Source organism: Hyperolius riggenbachi, chromosome 9 (genome assembly GCF_040937935.1).
Source record: "Hyperolius riggenbachi isolate aHypRig1 chromosome 9, aHypRig1.pri, whole genome shotgun sequence".
In the NCBI taxonomy this organism is placed as follows: domain Eukaryota; kingdom Metazoa; phylum Chordata; class Amphibia; order Anura; family Hyperoliidae; genus Hyperolius; species Hyperolius riggenbachi.
This window is the reverse complement of record NC_090654.1, coordinates 22460395-22477481: the sequence shown is the minus strand read 5'-3', so window position 1 is coordinate 22477481 and position 17087 is coordinate 22460395. Positions and strand designations below refer to the sequence as shown.

Genomic DNA, 17087 nt, shown 5'->3' with positions numbered 1-17087 from the left:
TCATTTATGGCCCATTTTACTCTGGAAGAAATGTACTTATTTATATGTGTTTTTAATTTTAAGATTTTCACGATGGTTCCTCTTTAATTGCTTCCGGACTGCGGTAAATTGAAATCTCTGCCCTCTGTTTGCGACTGCCTATTCCTGACAGGGCGTAGATTTCAAATACCGCGCCGCCCGGACTCGCCGTTCTCTCCCTTGCCGCAGGCCCGTCGCTATGATAGCAGAGCTCTGTGAGCCGCTCAGGAGCCGATTTCATTGGCTACTGATCCTGTGATCACTGTGAGCCAATCACAGCCTATCACAGGGTCAGAAGCCAATGAAATCGGCTCCTGAGCGGCTCACAGAGCTGAGGGGCCTGCAGCGATGTGTGAGTTGTGTGACCAGCAAGAGCAACGGGTCCGTTCGGCGATTCGTTGTTAAGCACTGTTTTCTGGTACCAGCAGTCTCTGGTCCTTAAAGAGGAACTTCAGCCTAAACAAACCTGCTGTCATTAAGTTACATTAGTTATGTTAATAAAAATAGATAGGCAATATAATCTCTTAACCATACTGTTTTAAAAGAACAGGCAAATGTTTGTGATTTCATGGGGGCAGCCATCTTTTTGGTTGAAAGGAGGTGACAGAGAGCATGAGACACAGTTCCAACTGTCCTTGTGTCCTGATCACCCCTCCCAGTTGCTAGGCAACGAGAACAACAACATCAAAAATCCCATCATGCTTTGCACAGTATCAGGGGAAAAATGCCCGGGCAGTTTTCTTTGATGGGGCGGAGCTTAGCTTCTGTGCAGCCAAAAATGAGGCGTGGATAAGAAAAATAAAGTTCTGATGCTGTGAAACTGCTAAAGAAACATCAAACCTTTTCAGTGCTGCTGAGTAAATTTTTAGTCTGGAGGTTCACTTTAAGGGGCAGAGACTGGTTAATCAATGAAGGAATCATCTTCCAGGTTCCTCTCACTTCAGTTTCTCTGCATATCCAACTAGGAGTTTGTCTCCTAAGCAAAACATGCTTAAATCTCCCAGCTGATGCAGAGATTATTTTTGAAACTGGAGAATATGCAGCGATTGTACAGCAAGGGGTGTCTCTATGCTGTGGCTATTTGTAAAAACACCTGCCAGAAGTGTGTATATGTAATGTTACATTCCATAGATAAGAATGATCTATTAGCCGTCATGCTGAATTTATGTTGCTTTGCCATAAGCTAGCCATGATAGAATCTGGGGGCAGCGGCACAGTAACCTATAGGAGAACATGCACATGTGCAAACAGGGCACCTGGAAATTTGGGCATGCAGAAATAGCCAATCGTACATCACTAAATTTACCACATTGCAATTACAAAAGAAAAATATCAGTGAATTATACCGATATCTTACTACAGCTAAACCTAACCCTATGCTCACACTGCACCCTCCCTCTACCGAAGCCTAAACCTAACCCTGTGCTCACACTTAACCCTCCCTCTACCGAAGCCTAAACCTAACCCTGTGCTCACACTGAACCCTCCCTCTACCGAAGCCTAAACCTAACCCTGTGCTTACACTGAACCCTCTCTCTACCGAAGCCTAAACCTAACCCTATGCTAACACTGAACCCTCCCTCTACCGAAGCCTAAACCTAACCCTGTGCTAACACTGAACCCTCCCTCTACCGAAGCCTAAACCTAACCCTGTGCTCACACTTAACCCTCCCTCTACCGAAGCCTAAACCTAACCCTGTGCTCACACTGAACCCTCCCTCTACCGAAGCCTAAACCTAACCCTGTGCTTACACTGAACCCTCCCTCTACCGAAGCCTAAACCTAACCCTGTGCTTACACTGAACCCTCCCTCTACTGAAGCCTAAACCTAACCCTGTGCTTACACTGAACCCTCCCTCTACCGAAGCCTAAACCTAACCCTGTGCTTACACTGAACCATCCCTCTACCGAAGCCTAAACCTAACCCTATGCTAACACTGAACCCTCCCTCTACCGAAGCCTAAACCTAACCCTGTGCTAACACTGAACCCTCCCTCTACCGAAGCCTAAACCTAACCCTGTGCTCACACTTAACCCTCCCTCTACCGAAGCCTAAACCTAACCCTGTGCTCACACTGAACCCTCCCTCTACCGAAGCCTAAACCTAACCCTGTGCTTACACTGAACCCTCTCTCTACCGAAGCCTAGCCCTAACCCTGTGCTCACACTGAACCCTCCCTCCACCGAAGCCTAAACCTAACCCTATGCTAACACTGCACCCTCCCTCTACCGAAGCCTAAACCTAACCCTGTGCTCACACTGAACCCTCCCTCTACCGAAGCCTAGCCCTAACCCTGTGCTCACACTGAACCCTCCCTCTACCGAAGCCTAAACCTAACCCTATGCTAACACTGAACCCTCCCTCTACCGAAGCCTAGCCCTAACCCTGTGCTCACACTGAACCCTCCCTCCACCGAAGCCTAAACCTAACCCTATGCTAACACTGAACCCTCCCTCTACCGAAGCCTAAACCTAACCCTGTGCTCACACTGAACCCTCCCTCTACCGAAGCCTAGCCCTAACCCTGTGCTCACACTGAACCCTCCCTCTACCGAAGCCTAAACCTAACCCTATGCTAACACTGAACCCTCCCTCTACCGAAGCCTAGCCCTAACCCTGTGCTCACACTGAACCCTCCCTCCACCGAAGCCTAAACCTAACCCTATGCTAACACTGAACCCTCCCTCTACCGAAGCCTAAACCTAACCCTGTGCTCACACTGAACCCTCCCTCTACCGAAGCCTAGCCCTAACCCTGTGCTCACACTGAACCCTCCCTCTACCGAAGCCTAAACCTAACCCTGTGCTCACACTGAACCCTCCCTCCACCGAAGCCTAAACCTAACCCTATGCTAACACTGAACCCTCCCTCTACCGAAGCCTAAACCTAACCCTGTGCTCACACTGAACCCTCCCTCTACCGAAGCCTAAACCTAACCCTGTGCTCACACTGAACCCTCCCTCTACCGAAGCCTAAACCTAACCCTGTGCTTACACTGTACCCTCCCTCTACCGAAGCCTAAACCTAACCCTGTGCTTACACTGAATCCACCCTCTACCGAAGCCTAAACCTAACCCTGTGCTCACACTGAACCCTCCCTCTACCGAAGCCTAAACCTAACCCTGTGCTCACACTGAACCCTCCCTCTACCGAAGCCTAAACCTAACCCTATGCTCACACTGTACCCTCCCTCTACCGAAGCCTAAACCTAACCCTATGCTCACACTGAACCCTCCCTCTACCGAAGCCTAAACCTAGCCCTGTGCTCACACTGAACCCTCCCTCTACTGATGCCTAAACCTAACCGTCCCCCTCCCCCCGGTGTCTAACCTGAAAGCGGACCTAATCCTCCTCTATGCTCTAAAAGATAAGCAAACGCATAGTAACCCTTAACCTTTTTGGGCCGCCTAACCCCCCTTAAGGACCAGACAATTTTGCATAAGGGGGCGTTTGGTGGGTGGGGCGGTCAGGCAGCCGGATCCCTGGTAGGGCTAGCTGGGCATGGTGTCCCCCGTATTGCCAGTAGCCTTTACTCACCTTCCAGGCCCCAGCGATGAGTAGCTTTAGCCCCCCCCCCCCCCGCTCTTGCCGGCATCCTTGCTCGTACTGACGTTAAGTTCCGGGTCGCGGCTTGATGATGTCATCAAGCCAGGACCCGACACTTACGACAGAGCGAGCAGGGATGCCAGCCAGAGCAGAGGGGAGCAACGATTGTCGGGGGAATGTCAGGAAGGAAGGTGAGCAGATCCTCCCCCCCCCCCCCCTACTGACACAGCTCTAATAGTGATCGCTATGATCCACCAGCGATCGTAGAGATCATGTGATCAAGAGCCAATCGCGATGGCTCCTGATCACTGAGGGGAGATGTCAGCTGTCATACGACAGCTTAATCTCCCCTCTCAGGGTGCGCACGATCGCGTTGGGAGCGGAAAAGGCAGGCAGCTTAAATCCTACACCGCATCAGGCTTAGACAGCCACAAGTGCAGTGTAGGATTTACATGCGGCAGCCCACAAAAGGTTAAAGAAATACATTTCTTTGCTAAAGCTTACAGAACTTCTTCAATAAATCTTCAGCGTGTCTACTTCTTGTTTTCAAGAAAGCAAAGGGTTAAAATCCTGTGTTTACAAATTAACTGTGTCTGCCAAGACTGCCACATTTCTGTGCTGACACAGCTAAAATTACACTTCTGATTGCTTGAAGATTAGGGGGAATTACACAGGCTCTTCTCTCTAAAAACACACAGGGTGCATTTCTGTTTTCCTTGTGTCCTGTCTGTGCAAGAGTTCAGGTCCAATTTCAGCACCCGACACCCTCCACGTCTAACCTTAATCGGCACCCATATAAATAGCAGACATGGGTGGAAATTTGGGCATCAGCAGCAACGCTATCGGGCACCACGGGCACCCAAATTTCTGCCTATTGCTGCTATTTATATGAATGCCCTAGGGCACCCAAACTTCCACAGCTCATGGGCCCAAGTCTCCTGTGTTCCGAGAACATCTCTTCTCATCCCTCATTTGCTACCTGACCAAAAGCTCCAGAGAAGGCAACCAATGTCTACTTTTCTCCCTTTCTTGTCCATCTCTATACAGAGATGTGGAACTCCAGTCCTTGAGGGACATATCTATGCCGGTTTTTAGATGGACTGCGAAATGGAGAAATGTGTTCTACTTGATGACAAACGCTTTTCCTAAATGCATCCCATCGATTAATTTGAGCGGTTTCAAAAATGTGTGAGAACCTCAAGCTCTTGAGGACTGGATAAAGTGTAGAGAAACCGAGAGCCCAATATAGTGTAGTATGTTAAGCATAAATGAAGTAAAGGTTATCGTGAGAAGAGTATACTCACAAGCGTGGGTTACCAAGCACTGTATAGGCAGGTGAGGAGATTAGACCTGTCCTCACTCAGGGATAAGAAGTCGCTCTCTGTAGATGCGAAAGGGGGTAGATCACCCCTCCACCAGGGGTGGACACGGTATAGCAGTAGGAAACTGGAGGACTGGAGTTCGACATCCCTGCATGGGGATCAGGCCTAAGACGTTACCAACACATTCTTTATAGGTGCATGGCCAGATTAACCCATCTATAGGTTTAAACTTCCTTGCCGGTAACCCTGAGTCAGGCTCAGGGTGGAAAAAAGAAGCCAAGAGGGATAATCCCAAGCCTGACTCGGGGTAGTGCCAGGAGGTATGCAGACACAGCACAGGGTGTCGGTGTTTCTCAAGGTGCGTACACACATGCGACTATAGTCGTTTGAAACGATCGTTCCCCGATACTTTCAAGCGACGATCGTTTGAAAGAAAGCAGCCAACGACCATGAAGTCTAACGACGGACGAGCTAGATCGTTCAAAACGAATGATCTAGCTTGGCGGGTTTTTCCCAACGACGATCGTTTGCAAAAGTAGTACATCGTTGGTAACGATCGTTCGTACTAGGCTTGACATGCGCATTTCACTATTTCTCCATGGAACTTTTCATTTTTATGCGCAAGCGCAATAGTTGCTTTATGTGATGTAACGTTCGTTTTAACGATCAGATCATTACACACCTTTTACAACTAACTTTACTAAGGTCGTTCTTTCTTCAATTAAAAGTTTGTTCGTCGTTCATAACGAACGATCGTTGTCGCATGTGTGTACGTAGCTCACCTCCCCCTGGAACTAGACTCTGGCAGCCATTCTTTTTCCGGTCCTGAGGCTCTGGATCCTTCGGGTGAGAGATAGACATCATGATGACAGACAGAGATCTAACTATAGGGGTACAGCGCCACCAGGAGGATGGAGGGAGAATTGCAGTGCTAGATTCAAGGGAGGTATGTATTGTGCAGGACTGCTGCAGATCTCACTGCAGTACATTTTCCTGCTTTTAGGGTCTAAAAGCTCATGAAAAAATTGCACCGCTTTTAGGTCCCCTGCACACTGCAAATCCGATTTGCAATTACGATTCTCCCTGGTTGCTATCAAAAGAAAAACGTAGAAAAAAAAAACGCAGCATGCAGTACCTGTAGTACTATGAAAATCAGAATTGCGTGTGAAAATCGATTAAATATCGCAAATCATGTAGTGTGCAAGAGGCTCCCTGCACACTACAAGTGATTCTGATTCTTAATCATTTTTTACATGCGATTCAGATTTCCGATTTTTCTGCGTTTTTCTGTTGATAGCATTAAAGGAAAATCGGAATCGCAAATCAGATTTGCAGTGTGCAGGGAGCCTTAAGGTGGCCACTCACGATACAACAAAATGATCTGATTTTACGGCAATTCGATAAAAACGATCGGATCTCCCGAAAAAAATCAAAAGCTTTTTTTTCATTCGACTGAAAAATCCGATCGGATTTCCCATTTTCGTCGATTTTTTTCGATCCAGAATCACAGATATTTTTCTTCAATTTTTCTAAAGATTGTATGGTGTGTGTTAGGTTGTCAATTAATACACACAACCTAGCAATTTTGCCAGATTTTCCAATCATTTTTATCATAATTGGGAAAAAAATTGAACATAGGTGTGTGGTACATTGGTCATATTTTTGAAATGTTACAATCAGTCAGAAAAAAATGATTGCAATTCTTAAATTGAACAGATATTTAAAAAATTGTATGGTGTGTGGCCACCTTAAAGGTGGCCACACACCATACAATAAAATGATCAGATTTTACAGTAATTCGATAAAAACGATCGTATCTCTCGAAAAAATCGAAAGCTTTTTCATCCGACTGAAAAATCTGATCGGATTTCCCGTTTTTTCGATTTAAATCGATCCGGAATGCCAGATATTTCTCTTCAATTTCTACTAAAGATTGTATGGTGTGTGTTGGATTGTTAATTTATCAATATACACACCCTAGCAATTTTCTCTGAGTTTCCAATCATTTTTATCATAATTGAGGAAAAAATTGAACATAGGTGTGTGGTACATTGGTCATATTTTTGAAATGTTACAATCAGTCAGAAAAAAATGATTGCAATTCTTAAATTGAACAGATATTTAAAAAATTGTATAGTGTGTGGCCTCCTTTAAACTGATTTTTTTCTTTCCTTCTATATGCTGCAATTCTTGTCTTATTTCATGCATTTGTTTCCAGGTCTTCCACCACATGGTCCTTTTGGCTTATCTTGTGATTAAATCCGTTACACCGTTTCCTGAACTAGTGACAGCTCAAGTAATGGATATTTCAGCACCTCTGAGACTCACGAATCCTACTTGATTCAATTCAACCTCCACAAGTCAAATCCAGTACAGTATTTGTAAAGCGCTCTTTCTCCTGTCAGACTCAAAGTGCTTGTGAGGCAGCCACTAGGGGGTGCTCTTTAGGCAGTAGCACTGTTAAAACCACAAGGGGGCAGCGCAGCACAATTTTTAAAAAAATTTTTTTTAATCATGTAGCTAGCCTAGCGCTAGCTACATGACAGCCGCTGTGCAGCGGTATACTCCCACCCTCTTCGATCGCCTCCGGCGATCAAGCCCATCCGGAAATCCCGTTTTGAATGGGATTTCCATCAGGGCTTCCCCCGTCACCGACGTCAAAGGGAGTCCCGATCCACCCCTCAGCGCTGCCTGGCACTGATAGGCAAGGCAGTGCATGGGGTCTGGGGGGGGGGGGGGGGGGGGACGACGCAGCAATCGGGTAGTACACACAGCTAGCAAAGTGCTAGCTGCGTGTAAAACAAAAAAAAAATATGCAAATTGGCCCAGCGGGGGCTGAGAAATCCTCCTGCGCAGCATAGCCCGAGCTCAGCTCGGGCTTACCGCCAGGAAGGTTAAGGAGTCTTGCCCAAGATCTCCTACTGAATAGGTGCTGGCTTACAGAATAGGAAGAGCCGAGATTCGAACCCAGGTCGCCTGTGCCAGAGCTCTCAACCATTACACTATCCAGTCACTGCTTACTGAACAATGCTATCTATTGTACAGTCTGTATACGCTGTTGGACTTTTTGCAATTATTCAGCGGAAGAAATAGCTACATGATGCACAGACATGCAATCATCACATGACCACATTTTCCAGAGTAAGTAATTTATTAATGCAGCGTGTGACCATTGCTCGTGATAATGAAGAAGTCTGGGACAATTTCCGGCCTTTACTGGCAGTTGTGAGCAGACCGCATCACAATGTACATGCAGATATTGTATTTATGATTCTCCTGACCCCGGGCTTCTGCAGGACCATCGCAGACCGTCTTACCTGTTTCTTGGAAATTCCCCCGTGCGGTCCTTTGACGATGACCGCCAGCAGGCCCGTTCCAGATGCCGGTCTAATCGGATTGCTTAAGTCACGGGACAGTCAATTACTGCAGAGGTTGTGCAGATGGCCTCTTGACCAGAGTAATTCCCTCTCGTTCTAATCCTCTTCCTACAGATTCTAATACACAGCGAATGTCAGGCTCTCGTGGGCAACATAACAAGTCTATGCCTGGGCCCAGATACGCTCATACCATGTGGCTTCTGGTGATGCCATTGGTTACCGGCATGCAAAGTGCACTTGTGCCAGCCTATCCGAAGTTCAAGGTTAAGGCCTTGTTCACATCAGGGCCGTTTCTGTGCGCTTTTCACAGCGCATTGCCCTGTGCGTTCTGCAAGGTATTGATTTTCCCATGTAATTAATGTGCCTGGTTCCCATCTATGCGACGCGCTGAGTTGCGTTACAAAAATGTAGTGTTGCATGCATGTCTGTGCACTGAGCTGTAAAACGCACATCAATGCAAGAGCATGAATGCACTTACTTAGCACATAGAAGCGCATGCATTTTGTACCCCTAATTGAAAAAAAAAATACATTTTCATATGAAAACAAAGCTTTTTAACGCACCCAATGTGAAGGAGGCCTAAAGCGGACCTTAAGGCTGCTTTCACAGTGGGACGTTACAGGCGCACGTTAGAGCAGCCTGTAACGCGGCCCAACTCACAGTAATGAAACACAAGTGGGCTGTTCACAGTGCCCACGTTGCGTTACAGTGTAACGCAGCAGGCAAAAACAAAGTGCTGCATGCTGTGCGTTATAAGCGGCTAAGCCGCGTTAGACTGTTTGCACATGCTCAGTAATGTTGGAGGAGGAGGTCTCCCCTCCACCTCCTCCGCCAGGCACATGGCTAATTAATATTCACTGCACTGTGTGACGTGCAGTATTTACTTCCTGGAGCGCCGCTTTATGCCACGATTGGCTGGCAGGACCACGTGATGCCGCATGCGTCCAAGAGTACACATCACGGCATCACAGGACGCGTAAAGAGCTGCTTAACGTGGCTCGATCTGACGTCCAGCTTCTACTCCACTATGCGTTGCGTTAGGTGCACGTTATGCGACCTTAACGTAGCACCTAACGCAACGTCTTAGTGGGGAAGAAGCCTAACTCAGAACTTCCTCTCTGCTCTAAAAGATAAGCAACAGCATAACAACATAGCTACTTGGGTTGAATAAAGACATACGTCCATCGAGTTCAACCAGAGAACAAAGTACAACACCAGCCTGCTCTCTCACATATCCCGATATAACCTTTCAAGAAAAACAGGTCTGTCACAGCTGATACAAATCCTGCAACAAATCTGCAGTCTGTCTACTTCCTGCTTTCATGGAAGCAGACATATTGTTAGCATCCTGTGTCTACCAATTACCTCTCTGCTGTGGCAGTCAGCTGAGGGATCAAATTACAACTTGTGATTAGTCACAGATGAGGGGATATTAGACAGGCTAAACTCTCAAAATACATACAGGGATCATTTCTCTCTATTTTCCTTCTGTCCTGTGCAAGAGTTCAGGTCCACTTTAAAAGTAGGCTAAAGGTCCGTACTTGTGACAAGCAACAAGACTTTTCAACAAAGTTGTACGCACACCGATCTTGCATTTGAACGACATTGCACACACGTAGCCGAATACACGATATCTGCCAAAAGTCGTCTTAGTTGATCCGGAGATTGATCGAGAAAAATGTCCAATATCAGTCGCTCATTGTTGTAGTTTTATTACTTTTTTTTCTCTTACATGATTGTCAACTGATACAGTAAAATCTGTTTGTCAGACATTTCAAATGGCTTTCGTTGAGTGTCTGTACAAGGCTTAAAGGATACCCGAAGTGACATGTGACATGATGAGATAGACATGGGTCTGTACAGTGCCTAGCCGACAAATAACTATGCGGTGTTCCTTTTTTTCTTTCTCTGCCTGAAAGAGTTAAATATCAGGTATGTAAGTGGCTGACTCAGACAGGAAGCGACTACAGTGTGACCCTCACTGATAAGAAATTCCAACTACAAAACACTTTCCTAGCAGAAAATGGCTTCTGAGAGCAAGAAAGAGATAAAAAGGGGAATTTCTTATCAGTGAGGGTCACACTATAGTCACTTTCTGTCTGAGTCAGTCACTTACATACCTGATATTTAACTCTTTCAGGCAGTCACATGTCACTTCAGGTATCCTTTAAAGTGAAACTGAAATCGTACACTAGTGCTTTATTTATACTTACCTGGGGCTTCTTCTAACCCCATGAGCACTGTGGCTTCCTTCGCCATCCTCTATAGCAGGGCTTTTCAACCTCTGGTATGCGTACCACCAGTGGTACCTTGCTGTTGCCCAGGTGGTACATGTACTTAATTGCCCGTTTGCTGCATGTCCTGGTCCTCCACAAAGTTCAGTTCCCCCTCGCTCGCTACTAATGCAGTCTGTAGGCTAGCAATCTAATTTTAACCCTTTACCCCACCAGTACTTCCTGCCCCCCCCCCCCCACACACACACACACACTTTTCTTACAGTGTACCTGTAAGAGAAAAATTGCACCTGGGGGGTACTTACCTTGGGAGAGGGAAGCCTCTTGATCATATAGAGCAGGGGTGCCCACACTTTTTCGGCTCGCGAGCTACTTTAAAATTTGCCGAGGCCAGGAGATCTACCAACGTCCCAAATGCTAAGCACGCGTCCCGTCCCCCCCCCCCCGCGTTAGCCAGGTATATGTGCCTGCAGCATAGGTTACATGCCCTCAGTATAGGTTAGCCTGGTATTTGGGCCCTCAGTGTAGGTTAGCCAGGTATATGGGCCCTCAGTGTAGGTTGGCCAGGTATATGGGCCCTCAGTGTAGGTTAGCCAGGTATACGGGCCCTCAGTGTAGGTCAGCCAGGTATACAGGCCCTCAGTGTAGGTTAGCCAGGTAAACAGGCCCTCAGTGTAGGTTAGCCTGGTATATGGGCCCTCAGTGTAGGTTAGCCGGGTATATGGGCCCCCAGTGTAGGTTAGCCTGGTATATGGGCCCTCAGTGTAGATTAGCCAGGCATATGGGCCCCCAGTGTAGCTTAGCCAGGTATATGGGCCCCCAGTGTAGCTTAGCCAGGTATTGGTGCCCCCAGTGTAGCTTAGCCAGGTATTGGTGCCCCCAGTGTAGCTTAGCCAGGTATTGGTGCCCCCAGTGTAGCTTAGCCAGGTATTGGTGCCCCCAGTGTAGCTTAGCCAGGTATTGGTGCCCCCAGTGTAGCTTAGCCAGGTATTGGTGCCCTCAGTGTAGCTTAGCCAGGTATAGGTACCTGTAGCGTAGGTTAGCCAGGGTCCTCTGGACTCCTGGAACCTCCGGCAGGCAGGCCGCTGGCCAATATGAATGGCGGGGAGAAGACGCGGCGAGGAGAGAGGCGGCGCGGCCGCTACGTCATGGCTGGGGGCAGCGCCGGGCATGTTACCAGCACGCACGTTGCAGGCTGCCCGGCGCCGCCCCCAGCCATGACGTAGCGGCCGCGCCGCCTCTCTCCTCCCTCTCTGCTCGCCGCGTCTTCTCTCCCCGTCTCCCGTGCATTCTTATTGGCCAGCAGCTAAACATGATGAGCTGCTGGCCGCAAAATTTAATGAGACGCGGCCAAGAGGCCGCAATCTACCGAGGAGGCGGTCGCGATCTACCGGTAGATCGCGATCGACCTATTGGGCAGCCCTGATATAGAGGTTCCCCCTTTTTCCTCAGTAGAGGGGATCCAGCGCTGGGTCCCCCCAAAGATCTCCTTGATGGCGTGCGCGTATGCGCAGCAGCAGCTCTACATTCAGTGGAAACACTACTGTGCAGGCACATTGGTGGTATTTGAAAATTTTCAGGCGATAAAGGTGGTACAATTAGTGAAAAGGTTGAAAAGCCCTGCTCTATAGCACCCCCCCCCCCCCACACACACACACCCCGTTCTGGCCCTACAACTCCCGGTAATACAGGCACTCGCAGCCTTTTGCGCATGTGTGGCTCAGCCACGTGCACACCCCTCGTGGCGCAAAAACTCTGGACTGGCAGCGACTGACCAGATTATCGGGAGTCGTAGTGCCAGAACGGAGTGGCTGAAGAGGACTGAGAGTGAAGCCACCGTGCTCATGAGGCTGGAGGAAGCCCCAGTCTACCGACTCTGGTACATTTTAAAGAGAAACTAACACAGGGTTGAACTTCGTCCTAATCAGTAGCTGATACCCCCTTTCCCATGGGAAATCTTTACCTTTTCTTGAACAGATCATCATGGGGGTCTGTACGACCATGGCTCTTACCGTTGAAACTCGTTGCATTGTGGGAAATAATGGCTTGTTCCAACTGCCAAGCAAGCAGTATCTCCCTGTGCATAGAACTCTCAGTAACAAACATTCCATACAGATCACCTGACAGAACTAAAGATGTCACCACCAGTGATCAATTTTAGACATCAGGGAAAGATTTTACAAAGGGCAAACATTGACTAAATAATCTATAAATGAATACTGAAAAAAGCAATTTTATTTACTGAATAATACTACCAACAGCTCTGCATAAGCATGCAGGCAAGTGTGTGTTCTGTGTAGGACTTTCTAATCAGTGAATTTTCTCAGATCATCCTGTAAGGAGATCATCATTAAATAAGGATATACATTTCATGTTATTTTACTATTACATTGCTGCTGTCTTCTGTCCATATGTACCCACCATCAACTATAGGTCTTCACTCTTCAGCATTTGATGGACGTGTAGCATGGGTTATTTGGTCTTTCTACAACAATCGTTTTTCATTCCACTTCCTGTTTTGTACATTGTGTGGAGTCTGTACATTCGCCTTGTTTGCATAGATTCCCTCTGGGTACTTCAGTATCACACCACATTTGAAAAACAAAATTTTAATTGGTTCCCCACCCCCAAATAGGCAAACTATGGCATGACATGACTTTGTACTCCATAAAGGGCTGCAGAATAGGTTACAAGTGCATACAGTACTACTACCACCAGAACATTAAAGGGATACTGTAGGGGGTCGGGGGAAAATGAGTTGTAGTTACCCGGGGCTTCTAATGGTCCCCCGCAGACATCCTGTGCCCGCGCAGCCGCTCACCGATGCTCCAGGCCCCGCCTCCGGTTCACTTCTGGAATTTCAGACTTTAAAGTCTGAAAACCACTGCGCCTGCGTTGCCGTGTTCTCGATCCCGCTGTTGTCACCAGGAGCGTACTGCGCAGACACAGACCATATTGTGCCTGCACAGTACTCTCCTGGTGACATCAGCGGGAGCGAGGACACAGTAACGCAGGTGCAGTAGTTTTCAGACTTTAAAGTCTGAAATTCCAGAAGTGAACCGGAGGCAGGGCCGGAGCATCGGTGAGCGGCTGCGCGGGCACAGGATGTCTGCGGGGGACCATTAGAAGCCCCGGGTAACTTCAACTCATTTTCCCCCGACCCCCTACAGTATCCCTTTAATGTTCTGGTAGTAGTAGTACTGTACAGTATCCCTTTAAGCCTATGACTATGGTAGGAGAAGACTTGAGTTCCTCTGAGGACAGCAACTGACATGACTATGTACTTTGTAAAGTGCTGCAGATGTCACTGCTAAATAAATGTATAATATTTATTTATATAGTGCCGACATATTACGCGGCGCATAGTCATATGTATGTATCGTGTAGTGCATGTATGGTCTAGGGCCAATTTTTTTTGGGGGAAGCCAATTAACTTATCTGTATGTTTTTGGGATGTGGGAGGAAACCAGAGTGCCCGGAGGAAGCCCACACAGACACGGGGAGAACATACAAACTCCTTGCAGATGTTGACTTGGCTGGTATTCGAACCTGAGGACCCAGCACTTGCAAGGCGAGAGCGCTATGGACATTAGACTATGATTATGGTAGGATTAGATTGTGAGCTCCTCTGAGGAGTCAGTGACGTGACTATGTACTCTGTAAAGTGCTGCAGATGTCAGTGCTATATAAATACATAATAATAATATGGTAGGACAGACTATGACTATAGTAGGGATTACATTGTGAGCTCCTCTGAGGACAGTCAGTGACATGACTATGTACTCTGTAAAGTGCTGCAGAAGATGTCAGTGCTATATAAATACAGAATAATAATATGGTGGGTCAGACTATGACAAGATTAGGATTGTGAGCTTCTCTGAGGACAGTTAGTGAGTCAGGGTCAACTACTTACCTGATCATACAGGTGACTGCCCCAAAACCCCCTTCAGAAATGCAGCTGGCGCAGGTTTTCCTGCAAGCTTCTGCCGAGGCTCTGGCAAGCCCTATCTGCGTTGCCACAAGCTGCTCCCACCCTGGCAGCTGTGGCCTTATTGGTGGCTGTCCAGATGGGGGCGGGCCTCCGCAACGCAGGCGGAAGTTTTGGAAGAGCTTCAGAAGACTTTGAAAGCATGCCCATCACTGCATTGCTGAGGAGAGGGGTGGAGTGGATCAGGTAAGTAATCAAACCTGAGGACTCTTCCCCCCCCCCCGCTTCATTAAAGGAAACAAAAGCTGAGCCTAAATTTAAAAAAAACAAAACAGTATACATACCTGGGACTTCGTCCAGCTCCATGCGCAAGGATCGCTCTCACGCCGCCATCCTCAGAGAGCGTGAGAGCAATATGAGCGGATGGGGCTGGATGAAGCCCCGGGTATGTATAAATATTTTAAATAGGCTCAGCTCTGGTACACTTTAACACAAAGCCCAACATGAGTATCTAAAGAGTCTCTACTTTTCCAAGGAGATAAAAACAATGCTTTCCAAACCATTTTTATACATTTCAAGTATTTTTGACCAAATGCATTACGTACAACAAACCCTTATACTGTTGCCATAGTTTCCAAGGAGTTTCTGAAAAAGTCATGACAGCGAGAGGTTGAAATAGAATATTTAATGGCATTCAGTTATAATATAATAGGACTTGTATACTGATGATATAGATTATATAGAACTTCTGTACTAAATCGGAATTACCCTTTAACAACAACACACACTGAGAAGCACGGATTTTTGAAAATAAAAATAGTCTTTTCAGATGCATTCCCCAATGACCCACACACGACAGGTGATCCGATGCAATGGTCGAAAAGACGAGTTTCCCCAAGCATATCTCTGTATAACCAGGGAAGTGCTGACAGCGACACATACTAACACTAGAGGGCGCATAATGTCAGATAAAGCAATAGGACACTATAGCAATGTCATATCCCTAAATGGCTTTTCCAGTCTCTTGAAGTCTCGCCCTAGTGGTGTGTCGTACCTCATCCTTCCAAACACTTATATGGCTTCAGGCTTCTTCCATCTTGAAGGGTGCTTTTTTTCTTTTTTTGCAAGGTCCACTTTTTGCATCCAATCATCCACGAATCCCAAGATATCTTTTGTCAGTTCAAATAGGAATATCTCAGGCGACCACAGGGAACGTAGGCTGGAATATTCAGATTTGTGTATAAATAGGATTATTTATATTAATGATATGCAAAAACTAGTTAGGGTCTCCAGTGAGATACTTTTGTGATCAGATTCTTGATAGTTTTTTTTCCTATAAACTCCACCGTTTTTTATACTTCTGCAAAACTTTCCCAGAACGACCGTGAAGTTACTAACAGGAGCCCGGCAAGTTGAGTCCTCCGGTGGCTTTAGTTCCATTTCTAGGCCCAGAAAAGATCGGCACTGTGGTGATTTGAGTGCAAATGTTTTAGGGTGATGGCTAAATATTCTGGTTACTTTTTTAAACCCGGATGTGTCCCAAATCCCCTTTCTAAAAGCTCACACCCACCACGCAATTTCCCTGATGATTTTTTGAGCTACCTTTCCACGATCTTGCAATGTGGGTACCAGCGCTCTCTAACACGAACATCGTGTACAAAATTGCACAACGATAACGGCCGTCACGGTGGATCTTTACGATCCCTGACTCCACGCAAAGTAAAGTGATCTCTTGACTTCCAGTTCACGCCCTGTCCTGTAATCTTGTGTTGCGTTGCGTGATGTCGCCCGCAAGAAGATGGATCGGGCTGCGCCCATCGGAGCACGTCGCTGGATCCCTCTTCTAGGGCCGCTGCGGTGAGTAGGTCGCTTAAGACTATTCTCACCCAGTCCAGTCTCTAGTCCAAGATTTGACGAAGCAAAACGCGTATTGACGTAGGAGGCACGTCAGCAGTTTGGACCCGCCCACCCCTTTGGGAGCTACGAGTTCCTGAAACCGGACGCCGCGCTACTGGCCATAGCCCGGTATAGACGTAACGCAACAGAAAGGCTTATTGGTGGATCTATCTCCTTGTTACATGCAACATATTGTTATTAATCTTGTAAGTAGGTTTTATAATTTACAATTAAACTTTTGGAAGATTTTTTGTACACTATGGAGCGCTCTTCCATTGTTTATATAATCTAGCCCAAGCTGCCCCTGTACCCAAACTATCACTACACAAACCCTACACTTAACTTTCACTTGTAGGCCTACCTGTAAGTTAGGGCACGTGTCAGTACAGCACCGGTAAAGCTTGGCACATGGTGAGACAAATGACTGTTCACCCTGCGGCCGCTGAAATTCCTGGCTGTGTTAAATACTATTCCCCATCCGAGTCGTATCAACTCAGAGGGAGACACAGTTCAGGGTCCAGCAGTCGCCGGAACCCCAAATTACCTGTGTGTGGGCCGTGGGCTACAGCATTACTGCTACTGCTGTAAATGATCCTCTAGAATATCATTAAAGGGAACACGAAGTAAGAAGAATATGGAGGCTGCCATATTTATTTCCTTTTAAATCAGTGTTCCCCAACTCTGTCCTCAAGGCCCACCAACAGTGCATGTTTTGTGGAATCCACAAAGGTAGTTAATCAGCTCTGCTGAGACACTAATTACCTCA

The 17087-nt window shown here is 47.0% G+C and overlaps 1 protein-coding gene across 1 annotated transcript in view; it reads right to left on the bottom strand.

The window, feature by feature from the left end:
- Window positions 1-15095: 15095 nt before the first annotated feature.
- Window positions 15096-17087, bottom strand: part of SYNGR1 (synaptogyrin 1) — a 28863-nt gene continuing 26871 nt past the window's right edge. The window contains exon 6 of the mRNA XM_068254800.1: window positions 15096-15644. The gene's annotated coding sequence lies outside the window, so the exon portion shown is untranslated. The remainder of the gene's footprint in view (window positions 15645-17087) is intronic.